This window comes from Lygodium microphyllum, chromosome 8 (assembly GCF_053477565.2).
Source record: "Lygodium microphyllum isolate KBCC chromosome 8, Lygodium_microphyllum_v1.1.10, whole genome shotgun sequence".
In the NCBI taxonomy this organism is placed as follows: domain Eukaryota; kingdom Viridiplantae; phylum Streptophyta; class Polypodiopsida; order Schizaeales; family Lygodiaceae; genus Lygodium; species Lygodium microphyllum.
In genome coordinates, this window is record NC_141142.1 from 38,047,865 (window position 1) to 38,062,598 (window position 14,734).

Sequence of the window (14,734 nt, forward strand, 5' to 3'; positions counted from 1 at the left end):
TGCCAATTATGGGCTTTGTGAGGAAGTACTAAACTATTTCCAAGAGATGCAAAGCGGAGTACATTGGTGGATATGTATGCCAAATGTGGGAGCTTGCTTGATGTTCAGCACACCTCAGAATGGTTCAATACAGCTGGTAGGAGCATCAAGACAAGCTTGATTACGAGTGTCATTGTATCACAGTGGACTTGGGCAGCTACTATTTTGCAAAGCTCTAATGTTGCATGGGAGTATGGTGTCAGTGGCCCTTTCTGGTATGCGAGTGGGGCGACAATTCAGGTGCTCTTTTTTGGAGTACTTGCCATTGAAATCAAACGAAAGGCACCATCAGCACACACAGTTTGTGAGATTGTGCGTGCGAGGTGGGGTTTTTTAGTACACATTGTTTTTTTTGGTGTTTTGCTTTGCCACTAACATAATTGTGACCGTATGCTGCTTTTGGGGGGTTCTCTGTTGTAAATGCTTTGATTGGAGTTGACATTTACGCCGCTAGTTTTCTTATTTCCTTTGGAGTGGTCGTGTACACTCTTGCTGGAGGCTTGAAAGCTACTTTTCTTGCGAGCTATATACATTTGGTTATTGTTCATGTGGTGCTGGTCATATTTATATTTCTGGTATACACATCTGGTAGCAAACCTGGAAAACTTCAATTGGGAGTGGCTGGGCCGCCTTCCTAAAAAAAGGGAAGCCTAAAGAAAAGCAGAGAAAAGGATCGAAAACGAAGGAGAATAAAAAAGGGGGCGCAGGGAATCTCGGAATGAGGAGGCTAATTAGCTGATTCAAGAGCTAATTATGGGAAAGAGGGAAATCGACTGTGGAGGAGGAAAAACGGCGCGAACTCAACGGAGAGAAGGGGAATGTTTTTCTCAGTCGATGAGAGGGGAACAATCGATCCTGTGGAAAACGGAGAATGGACCTGCGGCAGCTGTTGTAACAAATTGCGACCTTTGAAGCAATCAAAGAAGGACGAAAAGTTAAAGAGAAGTGTAACGCAGAAGAAGACGTAGAAGCCGATGACAAAGGCAAGCTCTGGAGAAGACAAGAAGGCATTAGCAAGCTCAGAGAAATGACGAAGAAGGTGAATGAAGTTGCTACACTAACAACGCAATAGAAGGAGAGCTCAAACGATGACCGTAGAAGGAGATCTTAGACAACGACAACAGAAGGAGAGCTAAGACAACGCAACAGAGAACGAACGATCAGGTGATTACTAAAGCTAAAGACGAAGAAGGTGATGAAGTGAAGTCGAGAAAGAAGATGAGAGAGGTTATGACGTGTGAAGGAGAGACCGAGTGAAGCAGAAGAAGAAGGGAACGAGGCGAATTCAACAGGGGAGAGATGAATTTTTTTTCTGAGTAGACGATGGGCTGGAGATCAGTAAAATCCTGCTATCTGAGGAAAAAAAAAATAGGACACAAAAGAGCTCGGAAAGAAGAGAAGATTAAGAGGAGAAGACCAGAAAAAGCTGAGGGAACTGTAGTGGAAGAGGAGAACTAGAATGTCATCCTGGTTTTAAAAGGGAAAAGCATGCCTACAACTATCTGAGAGTTCTTTAATGGAGAGCAAAAAGTTCTGTGCTGATTTCTGTGAGAACACTCCAGCAACAAGGGTCCTCCTCTATGGGAAGTCATGAAGTACTTATCTGAAAAGAAATCAAAGGATGCAACCAGCAAAGCACACAAACAAAGTGGCAGCAGCCTTGAGAAGATTTCATAAAAGATACCAGATCTACCAGAGTTTTCAGTGACATTGCAACCTGATGCCTGTGAAGACATTAAAATCAAAATCAGAGAACATTAGCAAAGACTTATTGCTCGTTTGACCATGCAATGTCATGTGAATTTGATTTCTGTATTGGATCACAACTAGCTACTGATGCTTCTGAGATTGACATTTAATACTAAACCTCTTCAAAGAGGTTAGAAGGCCGTCTATTTCCTGCATTCACATGTATGTTGGAGTTTGTGATGTCTAGCATTAATTAGCTTTACGAAACTTACAAGAGCCATTTGTAGATCCCATAATCCATTCATATTGTAATGCTGTCATGAAATCTGAAGGATTAATTGACTTTTCCATGGAAGATGCTCCCCATAATCATATGCTTGAGCATACACTCACAACCATAAAACAAACCCGTTTGGAACTTGTTGCTGTGTGGAAAATTGATCAATAGGATTACTCACATGTTGAATCTTCTATCCTGAAAGCTGTCAAGGTCCTCTGTGGTCGCGACTTCACTTTCAAAACCCTTCGACAGCGGTGTCATGATGCTGCACGTCCACCACTGTGAACCTGAGGGCAGAGTTTTTTACCATCAATTTGATCTCATTGGTCAACGTCATTAGGAATTTACAAGCCATATGTCTCTTCACAATGATAATGATGATTTTATGGACAACTAGGTATAAAGTAATTGGATCTATCACTTGCACAAGAGGGATTGTATTTGGATTTAAGAATTGAAGTGATCTATTCTTTGAATGCTTATTTTGTATTTACGATGTTGACTAGAAGACAACAAGAATATTTTAATCGTAATTTAACAATAAAATGAGCATGCTCCAATGAAGCTTACAAGCAAACAAGTGGGGTGTTGTCTAACACGACGGAGATCATGAAAGGGGGTGATGTGTTATCCAAGTGCAGGATTCCAGATGTTTTGAAATGTCCTCCAATCCCTTTAAGCCAATGTGTGCTCATACTCAAGGATTCATGTTTTAAGGAGGAGTGATATGTCTCTTCTGAAAATTGCACTTGAGCAAGGGACCTACTTTCTAAGAAGGGTACTTTCATTGTTTCAATTATCACTACAACAGAAACGAGGCATAGACGTGCATTTTAGAAGTGCAAAGTCGTGTGCGTCTATCATTGTGTCTATATGTGCGTGTTAAAGAGCATGTAAATAGACATGAATTTTGCATCTATATATCCGCGTAAATATAAGCCAATATAGACGCGCCTCCAGACGCGCAATTATTTAACCACCTGAAATTGGACTTAATATAATAAAAAACCAGAGTTAATAATTATTTAACCACTTGAAATTGATTCTTGAGTATGCACGTGTGTGCATGATAAAAACCATAGAATAAAGAATACACATTGAATCATTGAATAAAAAAACCAGAGTTAATAATTACTTTTTCATTGCTCCCTAATCAATGGCAATTCCTCTAGTTGGCAAGCCTGATATAAGTAATTAGCGGCAAGCGACATAAACCTTATTATACAATTAGTAGCAAGCATTGCAATATGTATCTCGTAATTTCTCTACTTGAAGATGATAAAAAATACTTCCTTTTTATTATGGAAAATTCAGTTTAGCTTTAAACTTGACTATTGATTCTTGAGTATGCACGTGTGCGCATGATAAAAACCATAGAATTGAGAATATACATTGAATCACTAAGCAAATTAAGTATGTTACAGTAAATGATCCATCTCATCTTCAATGAGATCAGCCCTTGCTTAACTATCTACTTCTAGGTCTATGACTTACTTGTTTCGTTACCAAGTGGTAACAAAACAAGTAAGTCTATCCCACTATCAGATGTGTTGCTATATTGCTCAATAACTTCATCAATATCATCGACAATCACATTATTGTCTTCTTCTGCATTTCCTTGAACATCCTCGCGAGGTTCATCTTGTACTATATCACGCATATCATCCATTATGGTGTCATCATGTATATCATCATTAATTGTTGGATTGTCATCTGCTATCTCCATGTCGGTAATATTACCATATATTGGTTTTGAACGATTAGATATAGGGATGACATACCACCATCGGTTATTATTTACCATTGAATGATACACAACCTGTATTTGAAAACCAAAAGCAAGAAACGCAAATACTTATTATATTGTGTATATATACCACATATATACATATTAAAAATTTAGATTTTGCATATATACCTGCGCGCATTGTTGAGGTATTACTAATGTGTCATTCTTGTTTTGGTGAAATTTTGTAGAATCAATGATTACAAAACCACTTGGATGACGTCTGATTGTGCAATGCTCACCATTTATTACCACTTCTTTAAACCACTTCACATCCAATACATATATAAAGAATCGTCTGAAGTCAAGCTTCAGAATATCTTGGATCAAGCCACAATAACCTTCCATGGTACCATTGGCATCCTTGAAGTGAGCAAGGACACCACAATCTTGGGTATTTCTCTTTTCATCTATAGGTTGAGTTCGAAGATGTTTACACTCACACCAAATAGCACTGAATAATGTGCACTAGTAGTAAAAGATAAAAGATCAAACGTGTCAATTATTTATATAAAATATAACTTATAGAAACAAATTAATTGATAGTATGTCTCACCTTTGATAAGCAACCTCGTGCGTATTCCCACTCTTCTTGAGATATATTAATTTCCTCCTCTTTTTCCATTCTCTCAATTTCCTCATGTAACCAATCTATTTCAATATGACGTGGGAGCGCATTTAGATGATCTGGAAATGAGACATTACGTCCATATCTGGTGTAAAATGCTTGTCTTTCACTTTTTATTCTTGCCCTTGCTTCATTATATAGTGTCACCCATTTGCTCATTACATCACTATTGACCACACAAAAACTATGTAACTTACGAAGTTCTTCTTTTGTTAGCACTTTACTCATTCCTTTTCCTTGAGGTATTATAGAGGTCATCCTCAATTTTTCATCATCTTTCCATAGTCGTGGTTGAGAGGGGTCCACTTCAGCAAGATATTCAGAGATATAAAAAAGGAATGATTGCACTAACCAACCCTCAGCCATGCTTCCCTCAGGCTGTGCTTTTTGCCTCACAAAATCTTTCAAGGTTTTCATGAAGTACTTAATAAAAAGTATCCACCTTGCATGAACTACCCCACAAAGTGTGATCTCATCAATCAAATGTACGAGTAAATGTAATTAAGTAGTCAAAATGGATGGATGAAAAATTTCCTCCACCAGACAAACCACCTCAATAGATAATACTCGAGCATCTTGCAATGTGTTTGGATCAATTTCCTTCGAGCTCACGTATCTGTCAATATGTATTTGAGAATTGTTTATTTTTGTGTAGAAATTTAAATATATATAATGAAAAAATACAATGTATACACACCTCACAAGCTCTCCCATCTTGTAAATGATATCACGTACATCTTTGGATATACAATGGGATATGCTAGTAGGAAGTACAAACTGAATGTAAACAATATTCATAGATCAAATGAATAGTTGAGGAAAAAGTCATCATACCCCAAAGTTTACACATAGTTACTCTACTAGTTACTATATTCATGGTTAGAGATACCGTTACTTGAATCATTTTGTGCCAATCATGGGACTTCAAACCATATAGTTTCTCCACACCTCTTTTCTTTTTCTTTATGAAGGCTCCCTTGAGACAATCATACATCCTGTGGGTGTTCGAAAGCTACATATTTGTTCCTTCACTATTTTTTCCTCGTTCTTTGACAACGTCCAAGGTGCATGGGGTAGCTCAATCTTTCCTCTCGGTCCAATGCGTGGCAAGGCTCGTCTCATGCGACCAATGTTACGTAAATCCTCCCTTCCATTGACTGAATCACGAGCCCCTGTCAAGTGATCCCATAATGTAGATACACCATTTTTGAATATGTATATGGGGTCCAACAGGTGATTGATCTTGAGTTCTGTCCCGTACAGAAGAGAAAAAAATATAGAGAACCTAACAAACAAACAATATATTATGTAAACAATTCATCATGCTAAATACTTTAAAGTCAATCGAGAGAAATGCACTTCTTGCCGAGTGGAGGGTGGCTCTCGACATTAATCCATCTCTCCTTCCAATCTTGAATAGTTAGAGATTCTGAAGTCATTCCATTAGTAGGGAGAACATATTTGGGATGGTCAATAGGAAGAAATAGATGATGATTATTATAGATAACCTTCTTTAAATGTGTCGGCCTAGAGGAAACTGGAGAGGAACCGCAAATAGGACATGCATGATATCCTGATGTGGTTAAACCTAAACAAACAAGTGAATTAATAAAATGCAATTGACTCAAGTCTTGAATTTCAAATATAGAGTTATATACATATACCTGAATACTCTCCATATCCTAGAAAGTCTTGCATGGTCCACAACAACATGGCCTTCAATGTGAAATCTGTAGAGGATGCGGATGCGCTTGTATCTTGCATCTCAATACCTTCCCATAACATTTCTAACTCTTCAATCAAAGGCTCTAAGTAAATGTCCATGTTTTTTACCTTGTTCTTTCCAAGAATCAGAAGGGACAACATTACATGTCCCTTTTTAATTGCCATAAATGGAGGAATATAATAGTTCACCAATACCACTGGCCATACACTATATAATGTGCTTTCGATGCCAAATGGATTGATTCCATCCATACCTAAACCAAATCTCAAATTTCTTGGCTCTTATTTGAGAACATGCCACAAATTATCTATATGTTGCCATGCCAATATGTCTGCAGGGATTCTCCATTTTCCATCACTTGAACGATGACTAGCATGCCATGACATGAGCTTTCCAATAGACTTACACTTGAACATAAGTTTTATACGTGAAACAATCGAAAAATATCGCAAAACCTTACAAGGCACATCCATTGACTTCATCTCCACTTCGTATCTTGATTCGCCACAAACAGGACACTCTCGTGCAAACTCATGAATCCCACGAAATAAGACACAATCATTGACACATGCATAGATCTTGACATAATCGAGGCCTCCCAGAGATATCAAGTAATGTCTTTCTTGCTCTCTCTTAGTTGGCAATTTTTTTCGTTTTGGAAGCATTTGTGATAATAACCTACATATATTTTTAAAAGTGAGTTAAAAAACCACCAACATATATTTCTGTCTGATTTCAAAATAGAACAATTAATATTATGATTCATAAGCCAAACTGAATTGATACCTACTTCAATAACGCATCCAAACTGACATTACTCCATCCATAAATTGTTTGCAAGTTAAGTATCTCAAGGGACATACGAAGAACGGAGTACGTACAACCTTCATACAACGGAGTAGATGATGCTACGTATAGTGGATCATCTGGCTTCACAGAGTGACCTTCTCCTTGAACCAGTTGCAAAAATAGATGGTGTATCATGTTTTCCAAAATCTCATCCTTTACGACTTGATGGGGCATTTCATGAGGGCTACTATCATGGTCGTGAGTCTCCACTCTTCTTGAAGACTCTGCCTTGTCGCGTCAATGTTTTGCAGCCTCTCGACGCCCTGGAGGGAGCATTTGAGGATGTGGCACCGCATCCTGCTCAACCAAAAAAGGGAGTTTCATGTATGCTGATATATATTGAGTAACATAGACTAGCAATCTTAGTGTTAAAAAAAAACAATGAATACCGGTGATTTTTCTCGGTCCCATTCTCCATACAAGTTGAGGTGTGACATTGCAATTCGACATGCTCAAAAAATACACCCTCGACAACGATCACACATGCATTTAATTTTTCGTCATAGCTATGCATCTCGATTATGAAGACGTAATGTTTCATCCTCATTTGAGGATGTGCTCGTTGACTCATCAGCATGCACCGCACTAGGTGATGATGACGACATGATTAAACCTAATTCATGACAATATCAAAATATTTGTCATTCATATGTTTACATAAAAACTTCAAGCTGGTGTATTAATTATTCTAAGATCTCAATTTTAAATACACAAAACTCATCATAAATACATTAAAACTTATTATAAGAATTCACTATTAAAACTTATCTTAAAAATAAAAAATTATGATAAAACCTAAATGCGTGTCTATATCTGTGTTTACGTACGCATCTAAATCAGTGTCTATTTATACGTCTACGTTCCCGTCTATACGTGCGTTTACGTAAACTTAGACGCGCATATACACGCCAAAATAGACGCAAACGTCAAAATTCAAAACATACTTAAATCATTTCTTTTCAAACTGCACCTTTCCTTTCCTACATTTTTTGCAGTTCTAAAGCTCGAGTTTAGCCGACATGCAGTCTCTTCATGCCTCACCTCCTTATGACTCACCTCTTCTTTCATTTCAAATACACAAGAAAAGAAAAAGGAAAGCTAAGGAGAGGAAGAAAGAGAGAACAAGAGAGAGAACAAGAGAAAGAAGAAGCAACAAGCAAGCAAGCATCAAGGGAGAGTAACTTACCTAGGAGAGGAAGAAGGAGAAGGAAGAAGAGCCACCACCCGCCACACCAAACACCCAAGGTGAGTCCTCTTGCTCTCTCTCTCTCTCTCTCTCTCTCTTTTCTCTCTGTCCGTGTATTAGGATTTCTAATTCCATTATGTATTGCATTTTGTAAATCATGAATGGGGGTCGTCGGACTGAAATTAGTCGACTGAGCACGTCTACCAGTGCGTCTACATTTCAGTGTAAACACAGGGATAGATGCGAATAAATATTTTCTCTCATTGCGTCTGAGGCTGCATCTTAGAGCGCGTGTATTCTGCGTCGGAGATACGAGAATACACGCGCTCTGCACAGAGGCTTTGATTTCAGAGTTGCGTCTCTAGGTGCATGTACTCTGTAGTCTACATGCGATGATACACACGCGCACCAGAAGCATTGACCTAGAAACTGCGTCTGACAATGAGTCTATACTGCATCTCAGATGCGAATATAGACGTGCTCTGGACAGAGGGTTGAATTTTGGGACGCGTCTGAGAGCGCATCTATCCTAGAATTTAGACGTGTTATACACATGCCAGCGTCAGCTCTGATAAAAAATAAATTTCATTGCCTAAATAATATATTTTTGCAATGATGAATGTGACCAATCCCATGTTTGTGTTTATCGGTTTTCTTGTTTATGAGAAGCATTAGCACTTAAGTTTTATGCTCAATGTCTAAAGAAAGCTAGATTATTAGCACTTTCAAATGCCATGAGCACCCATGTATTTTTGCTATGTGTGAGCATCAAAAGCCTTCTCTTACATAATGATTCTAGGCTCACTGATGAATGATTTTTCATAATTAATGTTGGATTGGATCAAGGATTATGGCTCTTTGAAAATGTTTAGGTGTGGATGAAGGTAATATATGATTTTTTGTATGTAAATAAATTTGTCTTTTTCCTGTGTTTTTTTTGCAGATGTTGCATCGTGGTCCATCTAGCAATGACTCAAATTTGGATCGCATGAATGATACATTGGCCTTGTTCAGCCGAGGAGTCAATGCATTTTTTGAAGGTTTTCCTAGTAGGAAAGACTGCATGAAAGAGATGACCAGACACCTTGGCCGCTCTCCCACAACAGACGAGGTGTTCAACGTCATGTCTGGAACGCCTCTGACGTCTTTGCCTAGCACTGCTTCCCAAACTCCAATTGCAGGTACTCCACATGCAAGTACTCCACGTGCAATACATATACATGTATCGGGGATGAAGCACAAGCATCAACCGACGGACATGCATCAGCAGAAGCACGTGCATCGAGTGAGGCAGAGGGTAGTCGACAGAGAGGGAGGAGGGAGAGTCGAGGGGGAGGACGAGGCTTGTGTGGGGGTTGCCTAGGAGGTGGCGAGCGATCACCCTCACTAGTAGATCATGTAGAGGAGCCAGTATGCCAGTACTATAGAGTTACAGATACTGGTGGCATCTTCCATGATGATGAAGGAAGAGATGTAATGGCGTACATGAGGAGCGATGTATAAAGATTGTTTCATCTACTTCAAAAATCAGAAAAGCGACTTGTGGCAGGAGATGTTGAGGGCAGTCCATAGGAGGTATCCAAATCATGAGGTTCAGCGATTCTCGGATGATTGGGGATGCACAAAAGTGAGGGATTTGCTTCACAACAAAAGATCCCACCTCATGACACGCGCCAGGGACTCACTGTAGAGGCACGAGGAGGGGCATGGAGCCTATAGCCAACCACCTATGTGCCACCGCATAGAGTGGAAGAAAGCCAAGAAGAAAGCAGCAGAGAAAGTGAAGAGTTGCCAGCACACAGAGGTGTGACGGATCGAAATGGAAACCATGGGATCGTCGCATTATGGATTGGGTGGCAGAGAGTCGTGGGAGGTAGAGTTTGTAAGAATATTTTTATTTCTAGTTTTTTAAAATTTATATATATTGTGTCTCATAATTGTTTCTATATATCATGATTGTTTTGCAGACTACTATCATTGGTAGGATACCTACTTCTAAAGAGGTAGGTTACAATCAAGGCCATAACCGCACAGCTACATGGCTTCACTTCTATGAGGAGGGTCTCATCACTGAGGACCAATACAACCGGGCTATGAGGATTCGACAGCCAGAGAAGGTATGTTTTTTTTAATTTCCTATTAAAAGTATAGGTAATTATAACTTTTTCTCCACCATGTTTGCTTAAGCAACCTTGATCTTTTGTGTGTGTAGGCGAACCCGAATGTGGAGCATAGGGAGGAGGGGGATAGCGATGCTAGTAGCCATGGTGGTGCTAGCGAAGATGTTTCTTCTTTAGATTCGTAGAGGAGCACCATACCTCCTCTATGGCCTTGTTTTCTTGTATATGTATTATCCATTTTTGAGCCTACTGCTTGCGGCCATGCTTTAGGTCGCAAGCACTTAAACTCCCCATATAGGTGCTTTTGATCTATAATGAATACATGGACTTTTATTTTCAATTCTCGTGCTTTTAGATCCATTCTCTTTTTCCCAAATGCATAATTCGATGTATGGAAGGGGGGCAAAAAAGCCAGAGAGCATAAGCAACCACATGCTCTCTGGTTTTTTTTTTCCAGTTCTGTTTTGTGTGTCTATCTGCATGTCTAATTTGCAGAAAACACACGTTTATAAGCGCGTCTAAAATGAAAAGTACACGCACTAGATAATTCAAATTTAAAATTTAAATTAAATATCTTTTTTAAAAAAATCAGATTTTTTATTTTCCATTCACGTCTATGAGTGCTTGTAAAAGCGCATCTACAGGCGTGTCTATGCGCTTGTATTCACGCGTGTATATGTGCGTCTGTTGCGCGTCTATTTTTGCGTGTAAATTCCTTTATACATGCGATTATAGACACGAGGCTGTAGACACACAAATAAACGGGCGGATAGACGCGCCCATAAGATTTTCTCTATATTCAAAAATTGCGTCTAAAAGTGCATCTAAGAGGCCTTTTTGTTATAGTGTATCTCTTCAATGGATCAAGAGATGCTAGTAACAAAAGAGGTCAATGCAAGGTGGGATGCCCATTGTAGGACATGGATAGGGAGTTTGAGAATGAATTTAAAGAAAAAAGAAATCTTGAATTTAAAGAGGTTAATGCAAGGTGGGATGCCCATTATAGGACATGGATAGGGAGTTTGACAATGAGTTTAAAGAAAAAATAAATTTTGAATTTCTTTCAAACAAGATGTTTTACTAGGAAGGGAACCATCGCATAGTGGCTTGGATGGAGCTTATCTCGAAGAAATTTCGAGAGGTGTGGTCATGGCATTTGATAGCTGTAAGCATCATGAGTAATCCTACCAACCTCAGTGAGGTCATTGCTTGCTGGCCTTTTGCATATGAATGAGTAAGTATTGAATTGTTCATAGATTTTTTGGATTGTATACTTTGTATATTAGCTCTACTCTTTTCATTTTTAAGCTTGAATGAGCATGCAGTCATCATAACAAATCTCAAAGATATGTTGGTCAATGTTGCTAATGGTTGTAATTGTGACATAAAAATGTACTTGCAAGAAGAACCATCATAAGTTACCATGACCTTGGAGGCAAAGAAGAAGCTTGAGGAAAAAAGCTTCCATCATGGTATCCACTAATGAGAGAAGACATTGCATTATTAGTTTATTAAATTATTCTTATTTTGTATATTAACCTTTAAAAAGTTTGAGGATGGACCATTCTCAATCTTTTGATTTATAAGTTGAGTTTCAAAAATAATCACATATAAATATTGGGGAGGCAGCAAAGAATCTTAGCAAGAACTAGAAGTCAATAAGAGAATATGAGATTTTGGTAGATTTGAAGCATTTTGCATGATGCACGAGCACATGTAGATAGGCTAGGCACATTTCCTTCAGTGCATTCATGATTTTTGTGTGGATCATTATTTGATTGGATGCACAGCATGGAATCGATTTTGCATTTCCTCTTCAAATCATGGATGATTGGGCACAAAATTCTTTTTCAAAGCATTTTTTTTGTCAGGACACAACGCATGGAAAAACATGTTCGTATGAAGGTATCCATTTTGAAGACTCAAGGACATTGAGGAACATGGGATTTGTCCTCTTACTCAAGGAGAATATTGGAGATGTTTCTATAGCCCGAATGTAAGTTGTATTGTGACGACGATAGAAATTCTAAGAGGGATGCTTTACAGAAGCTCTGAAGTTCTTAAGGAGGTTGCTTGGATCATCTTTGATGAAATTCATTACATGAGAGACAGAGAACAGGGGCTTGTGTGGGAAGAAAGTATAAATTTTCTTTCTTTAGCTATAAAATAGTGTTCTTGTGAGTCGCAATGTCCAATGCAATTGAATTTGCAGGATAGATATGTTGTTTGCATAAACAACTATGCCATGTTGTGTTCATTATGCTTTTCATGTAGGAGGTTCTAGATTGTATGTTATTGTTTATAAGAAGGGCCAATTATGTTGAAAAAGGCATAGCAATGCTTCATTCAGATTGTTAGGGAAATCTCAATAGAGAATATTTGGGCATCATCATTGGCAAAATATTATCATGGATGTAGTGACCAACACATTCATTCCCATGACGCATATCACAATGGGATTCAAATGGATATATCTTTGTGGAAACAAGTGGAGGGCTAAATCAACAAAGAATTGGAATGATTGATATTGTGGTGGTGGCATGGATTCTAAATGCCACTCTGGTGGTTCTAGTGTTGGACCATGGATCTTTCTGGAAGGATAGTAGGCTATATGTTTGACAAAATTTGACTATAGACCGGCAAGTGATGTAGATCCGGAATTGCAAAAGTTGCACTATAGAGTGAATTATCATGCTTTGCAGTTTACAGCATCTATTGTTGACATGGGCAGCTTATTGGTGAAGAGATTGAAAAAAAATAAATTGCTTTGCACTTAAGATTTGAACATGATATACTAGCTTTTACTGGCTGCTATTATGGTGGTGGTGACAAAGAGAAAATAGAGCTTGGGGAACTTTGAAAGCGATGGACAACTCTCTCTCCAATGAAGTCTGATAGTGAGCATTGGAGTGGAAAGTGTCCCCTCACACTTAAAGAAGTTGGATTGATGCTGCAAGCTCTAGGATTTGATAGCAATTCTCATATCTATGTTGCATCAAGGGAAATACGCAGTGGCAAGGATACTTTGGCTCCTTTAAGGGCTTTATTCCTCAATTTCCATACCAAAGATTCATTGACTAGCTATGAGGAACTTGAGCAATTTACTTCTCATGCTTCTCGTATGGCAGCCATTGACTACATTGTTTCTGAGAAGAGTGATGTATTTATTACAAATTGCAATGGAAATATGGCACGGGTCCTTGCTAGAAGCAGACGTTATTATGGTCATAGGAGAACAATAGAGCCAAATGTAAAGAAGCTTGGGAGTCTCGTTCTGTCAAGGCCAAAATTGACATGGAAGGCATTTTCCTCAAAAGTAAGGATTATTCAGAATGGTTTCATAGGGGAACCAAACGAAATAAGACTAGGAGGGGAGTTTTTTGATCTTCCAAATTCTTGCATTTGTAAACATATGGAATCTCAAGAACAGGATGTCATGCCTGTAGATGAGATGAGAAGGCAGGGCATTGATGCTGTCAAAAAATGGGAGGGTAACAACTCAGAGAACATGTTAGTGCAGCTAACAGATTTAGAGAATGAGGCGAGTACAATTATGTATGCAGATGAGAGGGAACTAGAGGAGAACTTGTGGCTCTTAGATTGAGGAGAAATTAGGAGTGCTCTACTGCATGCCGAGTTGGAGAACATGGATTGCAATAAAATCCTGGAGCAGCTGATTGAAGAGATCTAGCTATGAGGACTTGTTGCAGGCAAAAGAAATGTTTCTGTATGGTGTGAATTTGTACCAGGTCATTGGCAATCACGGCCTCCCACCATCGCTGACCGCATACTTTTCCGCCACCATGTCTTTCCTCGAGAGCCAGCATAGCTCAGCCTCATTCCCTGTGGATGATCATGATCATGGCGGCATAACTGCCTGGACTGGATACTGTACTGGATAACGAGGCTATTCATGAGACAGGAATTGTGAGCTGTGATTACTAGTAATGATTAGATTGATGGATCGATGATCATTAGCATCATCGCAACCAAAAGCTGCCAGATCAGAGCATTCTTGGCTGCCAGTCTGAGTTCATAAGCTCCTGTACCGACAGAGGCTTCAGAGGCAATTGCAAGAGCCAGGAATTGAGCTGTGTGGATTGTAGTCGTGATGACGAAGTTGACGGAGAAGTCGGCGATTCTAGGCTTTAAACGCTATAAGGAGAAAAGCAAAGTTGTAAGGCACTAAATTTTTGAAAGAGCTAAAAACTGTAAAGCTAAAAGCTTTTTGAAAACCCAATATGAGAGTAACACTATAGAAGGGAGGCACTAGAGGAGCCTTTCTTTGTCCTTCTCCTTGATCATCACAACCTTATATGGAAGTGCGTTAGGCTTGAGGTAGAGATTTTATCTCTCTCCTTCTTTAACTTGACATTGAGTCGAATTAGTGATGTTTGAGATAGAGATTTTATCCCTCGCCTTCTTCGATCT

General features: G+C 38.9%; 1 pseudogene; it reads left to right on the plus strand.

Moving 5' to 3' along the window:
- The first annotated feature begins 12,184 nt into the window (after positions 1 to 12,184).
- Positions 12,185 to 14,205, plus strand: LOC148032171 (protein ROOT HAIR SPECIFIC 17 pseudogene; annotated as a pseudogene).
- Positions 14,206 to 14,734: the final 529 nt, after the last annotated feature.